The sequence below is a fragment of the Silene latifolia genome, chromosome X (assembly GCF_048544455.1).
Source record: "Silene latifolia isolate original U9 population chromosome X, ASM4854445v1, whole genome shotgun sequence".
NCBI lineage: Eukaryota > Viridiplantae > Streptophyta > Magnoliopsida > Caryophyllales > Caryophyllaceae > Silene > Silene latifolia.
Window position 1 is genome coordinate 184202452 of NC_133537.1, and position 7275 is coordinate 184209726.

General features: G+C 40.0%; 1 non-coding gene across 1 annotated transcript; it reads right to left on the reverse strand.

Moving 5' to 3' along the window:
- Positions 1-979: 979 nt before the first annotated feature.
- On the reverse strand, positions 980-1086 carry LOC141624185 (small nucleolar RNA R71). The gene has a single exon (XR_012533995.1). It is a non-coding gene; the product is annotated as a small nucleolar RNA R71 (small nucleolar RNA).
- Positions 1087-7275: the final 6189 nt, after the last annotated feature.

The following is a 7275-nucleotide window of genomic DNA, read 5'->3' on the forward strand; positions in this document are numbered from 1 at the left end:
TTGTTTACACCCTTATTTTATTTATCTTGTTAGTTTATTTTCATTGCTATCTTAGTTTAGTAACCTTCTACATCAACCCAATTTGTGACACCCCTAGACACCGCTAGTTACAATAGAATCTTCATTTCAATACCCGTCCCTTGGGATCCGACCTTTACTTGCCTCTTTACTAATTGTAGAGTTGTTTGTGAAGTATAAATTGTGTTTTGTATCGACCATTGACCAACGACCACATATGCTTAATTGTGAACACGAAATGGCTCCGATCAAAAATGGCGCCGTTGCCGGGGACGGTGTTTAATTGATTTAAGATTTCTTTTATTGTTTTTAGTTGTGTCTTTCTTCACCTTGGGGAAGTAAAACTCCTCAAGGTTTGTTCTAATTGTTTTCTAGTTGTTTGATATTTTGCATGTCTAGAAGGTTACAAAGAGATTTGTTACCTTTTGACCGTGAAATCGAAATAACCTTGACGAATAATAGGAGACTTGTTAGGAGGAATTTGGGAGGTGTTGGTGAAGTTGTTCAACCCACTAGTGAGTTTGTCAATCCTTTCGCAATAGAAGGAGAAGAAAACCCATTAAACAATACCACACAAAATCCACCTACAATGCCTAAATTCTCGTCACACTCTATACCCACCGAGGAGGATCTACCAAATGGTACTCCTACCCCACAACATCTTACCGGAAACTTTATTGCCAAGTCCGCCTTCATCCAACTAGTTGAGAGGAGCCAATTCGGGGGAATGCCTAGTGAGGACCCTCATTCTCATATGGAAACATTTTGTGATTATTGTGAAGCTATCTCTCAAACGGGTGTGACTCAAGACCAAATAAGATGGGTCTTATTTCCTTTTTCGTTAATCGGCACCGCAAAGCAATGGTTGAAGGGCCTTGATAAGGCCACCCTTGGAATAGATTCTTGGAAGAAGCTAGCTCTAGCTTTCTACAAAAAATTCTACCCACCGGAAAAGACCAATATGCTAAGAGCTCAAATTACGGGTTTTAAGCAAAGGGATGAAGAGTCTTTGTATGAAGCTTGGGAGCGGTTCAAAGGTATTTGTCGCTCATGTCCTCACCATGGACTTAGCGAATGGTTTTTAGTGCAACAATTTTGGAATGGTTTATATGAAGATTCAAGGAACATTCTCAATATGGGATCAAATGGAATGTTCACCGAAGTTGATGACAATCAAACATGGAACAAGATTGAGGAAATGGCGGTCCATAATTCGCAATATAGTAGGCCTCGCAAGGCTACTAGAGGAGGAAAGTATGAAGTGGACACCGTTACTCAATTGGGTGCTCAACTTAGTGCTCACATTGACACAATCAACTTGAAATTTGAACAAGCTATGGCTAGACTTGAGGAAAACTCAAAATCATCAAAGCATCATGTCAATGCCATGACGGCATCCTCATCAATCCCAAGCGGGATATGTGAGAATTGTGGAACCTTGGGTCATGACTCAAGTGAGTGTAGGGGAACAACCGAACAAGTTAATGCTTTCCAAGCTTACAAAAGTGGTACCCCTTATTCAAATTTTTACAATGAAAACACCAAGTTCCATCCAAATCTCTCATACAAAAGCCAAAATGTTCAAAACCCTCAAACAACATACACTCCACCACCCATGAGAAATCAAAATCAAAGACCCTTTTACAATCAAAACCAAGGTTACCAAAATCAAAATCCATATAATCACCACAATGACCAAAGTTTTGATGTCCAAAAAGCGGTCCTCCAAATGCAAAAGAATCAACAAGAATTTTTCACCCAAATGCAAAAAGATAGCCAAGCAAAAGACACCACCATCAACAACATTCTAGCTCACACCAAGATGTTGGAAACACAATTGACCCAACTAGCATCTTCGAGCTCACAAAGACAAAAGGGGCAATTACCACCACAAAGTAATCCCCCTAGACATGAAACGGTTAGTGCCATTCACTTGAGAAGTGGTACAAGGTATGAAGCACCGAAGGAGCAAGTTGAGGATGAAGTTGTGAGAGCTAGTGAGAATGAAGTTGTGGTGCAAGGTCCCAAAGAAGGGGAATCATCAAAAGAAGAAAGCTCAAAGAAAAATGAAGACAAAGCCAAAGAAAAGGAGCCCATTGTGATTAGACTTCCTTTTCCAAGTCGTCAAGCCAAGCCTAAATTTGATGATCAACTTGGGAAGTTCATGGAGATTGTGAAGAACTTAGAAGTCTCAATTCCTTTCACGGAATTAATCAATCACGTTCCGGCCTATGCAAAGTACATGAAAGATATCCTCACAAAGAAGAAGTCGATCCGGAAACTTGAGACTATCGCCTTCACTAAGGTGAGTAGTGCAATACTTCAAGGGAGTTCACCTCCAAAGTTAAAGGATCCGGGAAGCTTCTCAATACCGTGTACCATTGGCGACACAACGATCAACAAAGCCTTATGTGATCTAGGGGCTAGTGTGAGTGTCATGCCGTACTCGGTAAGTAAAAGGTTGGGAATGGGAGAGCTTAAATGTACCAATATCACTCTTCAAATGGCCGATAGATCGACGAAGACACCGCTAGGGATATGGGAAGATGTCCCCGTGCGAATTGGGAAGTTTTTCATCCCGGTGGACTTTGTCATTGTTGATATGGAGGAAGATTCCAACATTCCAATCATCTTAGGAAGACCTTTCCTACACACCGCCGGTGCGGTGATTGATGTGAAACATGGAGAGCTCACTCTAGAAGTGGGAGATGAAAGTATAACTTTTAATCTTGACAAGACCATGAGAGCTCCTCGTTTGCATGAGCCATGTTTCATGATTGATCATTATAGCCGGAAAGATGAGAAGAAGAAATCGGAATTCCAATGGAGGAAGAAAGTTGAAGATGCTCCATTCAAAGAGCAAGTGAATTTGGACAAGGAAAGCTTGCAAGGCTCATCAAAATCAACCAAGGAAGAAGATGATGGCCTCATTGGCCAAGAAAAGAAATTGGGAGAGTTGTCTCCATCCAAGCAAGAGATTTTCAATGATCAACTCAATGAAGTTTGTGGTCTTTGGGACGACGAATTTGAAGGGATCTTTAATCCCTACATTGGGCATGCCATCGATCATGATCAACAACAAGGGCCACGGTCTATTGAGGACCTCTACCATAACAATGAACAAGCTTTTGATTACTTCTTCAAGGTGTTGAGCAACATCAACAACACCTTGAACATGCCTCCTTGACATCTCATCAAGAATGAGAGTTTGGTGGAGTCCTCCCTAAACCACCACTTGTAAATATTTCTAACTCCCTAACTTACTTTTCAATTTTTGTATTGCATTTTTGTCATTTTTGGATTTATTTTTACTTTGATCAAAATAATTGTCATGTAAGAGAGAAGTGAGGGAGGGACTAATGATTTTAATTGATGTGTAGTGCTTTACCTTAGTGTGGGGATGGCAATTGCCTAGGCTATTCATGCCTTAGTAGTGCCCCCGCAATGAAGAACACAAGATTTGAAAGAAAGAAAGAATGATAAGGGAATGCGTTGGTGCACGGATGGAACTGAATCCGTGTACACAAGGACCAATCCGAGCGGATTCCGAGAATCCGCCGTCTGCGAGAGGATCCGAGCCCCGCGAGAAGACGCCCGTCTTGGGCTGAGCTGAAATTGCAAAAATTCTTGACTGTTGAAGAATCCGAGCGGATTCCTGGAAAGACGCCCGTCTCACAGAATCCGTCCGTCTTTTGAAAAAGACGCCCGTCTTGCAGCTGAAGAAAAACAAAGAAAAATCTCTGGACAAGAATCCGTCCGTCCTGCACGAAATCCGCCCGTCTCATCTCAGAAGAATCCGAGCGGATTCCCCAGAATCCGCCCGTCTCTAGGCGGGATTTTTGAAAATTTGAAGCTGAAGAATCCGAGCGGATTGCGCCTAATCCGCACGGATTGCCCCTGCGTCCTAATATTGTCGAGTTCTTTAAATACCCATCCCACCTTCATTCATTCATTCATTCACTCATAAACACTACCCACAACATCAAAACCCTCATCCTCTCCATCTCAAAAACAAAAACCCTCAACAAAACTCACCAAAATCAAATCAAACCATCTTTCAAATAACAAATCAATCACTCCATCTTCATTAACAATCAAAACCAAGAACAAAATCTTCACCTTTGAATCGATTTTTGTTCTCATAAAGGCAAAGCCTTTCACCTTCAAAATCGATTTGGGCATTCTACAAATTGAAGATTTTTGATCTTTTTCTTGGTTAGCTCATCAAATGGCAAGAACAAAGGGAGCAACAAAAGCAAAAGCAAAGGCAACAAAGGCACCAAAGGCTACAACTCTCTCTCAAAGGCAAAAAGCTCTACAAATGAAGAAGGCTTTGGCAATGGTGGTATCAACACCAAGCTTGGAAGTGCAACAACCTCAACAAATTTCTATGGAAGCATCGCCTCTACTCAGGTAATTAATCAACTCTTGCATTATCCGGAGGTAACATTCATTTCCGATTCCCATAGAAATACATTTGTCAAGTTTGCTATGAAACAAATTCAATCCACCAAATTCATATGCCAAGATGCTTTAGAGAAGTTGGGTGTTCTTGAACAAACAAGAGTCTTTTTCAATGCCATGGGTTTAAAGAAATTGTTTGAAATGAAGGAAGTAACATACCCCTCCCTTGTCTTGAAATTCTTAAGTTCTTTAAAAGTGACAAAAGTTGAGAATAGGGAAAATATTGAGTTTCGTCTAGCTAACACTAGTAGACGCATTACCTTTCCGGAATTGGGTGCAATTTTGGGTCTTAGCGATGAACATAAATTTTATAAGCAATATGGGAAGTATGATCCCGAGCCTCTTTGGGAGGCAATCTCCGGGAAGAAATTTGAAGATTTTAAAGCTTGTCGTGCTGTTTTGGTCCATCATCCGGGCATAAGAATATGGCACAAAGTTGTGGGAAATACCATAATTGCTAGGAAAGACACCAATCATTTCACGGGACTCGATTTTATTCTCCTTGAATCAACTTTGAATATTGGAAGAATTCACACCAAGCCTTACAATTCTTTGAGGCTATTGGTTGATAGATGGCTCCATGTAGATAGTGGGAAGAAGGGTCAAACCGTAATTGTTAATGGCGGCCTTGTCACGGTCCTAGCCAAGCACTTTGATCCTAATTTCAATAAGGATAGCAAGTACAAGGCTAAGGATGGTGGCCATCTTATTGATATGTCCATCTTGATTAACAAGTTTAAGTGGGTTGCTCACAATCCCCTTGATACCAAGTATGGGTGGCTTACAAGTGAGGCTCGATCATTCACTCTACCCGCAAAGATTTGCCGTCTTAGTGTCCACCGGACCAACTATTTACTTCCCCTATCCAAGGAAGCCGAGTACATCATTCAACAACAAAAGGGTGATCATGAAACCCCCTCCTCTTCCATTGTTATACCACCTTACCCCTATGATTATGAAGAGTTCAAACCGCAAGGAGTTGAAATTGGGAAAGACTATGTAACTCTTCTTATGCAAGCCATGCACAAGCAAGCTTATGAAGATCGGAAGAATGCATATTTGGCTCAATATCCTCCCCTCCTACATCTAGCTAGGCAAGGACTCCTCGATCCATCTTGTCCTTTGCCTAGTTGGGCGGATAGAGAAGCCTTATTTCCGGGTGCATCAAGGGACGTGGTGGAAGATAATGAGGTTGTTGGAAATGATGAGGAGATTGATGACAACATTGAGGAAGAAGCAAGTGGAGATGAAGAAAGAGATGGTGAAGATAATGATGAGGAAGATGATGGTGAAGAAAGCAAAGAAGAAAGTGCCAAGGAAAGTGGCAATGTGACCACTTCTCATGAGGGAAGTGGTGATGATAATAGCATGATGGAAGACTAGCCTTGGAGACTCCTACACTCCCATGGTTTGTCTATATCTCTTTGTATTTTATTTCATTTTGATCATTGTTGGTTTAGTCCTAGCAACATCAAAGGACTCACACCTCGGTTCCTTTGAGGTGTTCTTTATTGTTCCCATTTTTGAAAATCCAAAATGACAATCTAGTTTCATGCATAGCATAGTGTGTGCATGAACTCCCCCATGCTTTGACATTAGCAATAATGTCTTACTTGGTTTGGGGAAGTTAATGCATACGCAACGGGAGGTAATTTAAATTATCCTCTCCGTCATAACAAAAACCATGCATCATGTAGTATAGATTAGTGTAGAATTGCATTTAGTATAGAAATCATGCATCATCTTTGCATAATTTCCATCATTTTGGCCATTGAGGACAATGCCCATATTAGTGTGGGGATGGGAATTCTAACACTTAACTTTTATTCAAAAACCATAAAAATTGAAAAATTTCAAAAATCATAAAAATTTGAAAAATTGAAAAACCAAAAACAAGTTCATTTCCTTTGTATATATTGTCTTGTATATATTGTGTTTGTTCATCCTTGTTCACTTTGATTGACTACGCCACATCCGAGACATGAGGATATTGAAGACCGCATGGTATGATCTTTCCAATCTCCTTTTTCCTCTTTATGTTAATGACTATGTGGCTTTATTTTGATTGATGCGGTAAAAACAATGTGAACTTAGGATTGCATCTAGTTTATTTGGCATATTAGTTGGTAGAATAATTTGCATTAGGATGTTTATATGTTAGTTGCATCATGGCATTTAGTTGCATGATAGAAAAATTTTGCGAAACCGTCTATTTGGGAAGCTTGACAAATGTATATAGGCCCTAGTAGATGCTTTTTTATTCTTAAGACTTTGCTTGTTAGAATACTTGTAAAACACCCTAGGATGTGTCATGCTAGTATCCTTTGACCCATGGTTTAAGGCCTAGTCAAGAGTACCTTGTGTTGTGATAACTCCTTGGCTACCGTTTATTCCAAGGTGACCCTTGAAACCATGCATACTTCTACCAATTCATCCATGTTCTACCATATTTTTGTCATCAAAGGGAATGGGCACAAAAAAAGAAATCAATTTGAGTTCAAAGAAATGAAAAGTGAAAGAAAGTTTGCAAAAATGCATCAAATGAAAAGAGGAGCAAAAATAGAACTCCTAAAACTTCAAATACAAGGCACCCTCGTTACTAATTGGGGTGACTTTGAAAATGTTCAAAAGAAATGCAAAAAGTTGTCAAGTATTGAAATGCCAAAAATCAAAAGAAATGGCAAAGAAAGTGTTCTCAAAAGTCAAATGCCAACGAAATTGGGGGGTAAACAAAAATGAAAGCAAACTCCCAAAATGAAACTCAAATATTTATTGATCCCTTTATCCACCGTA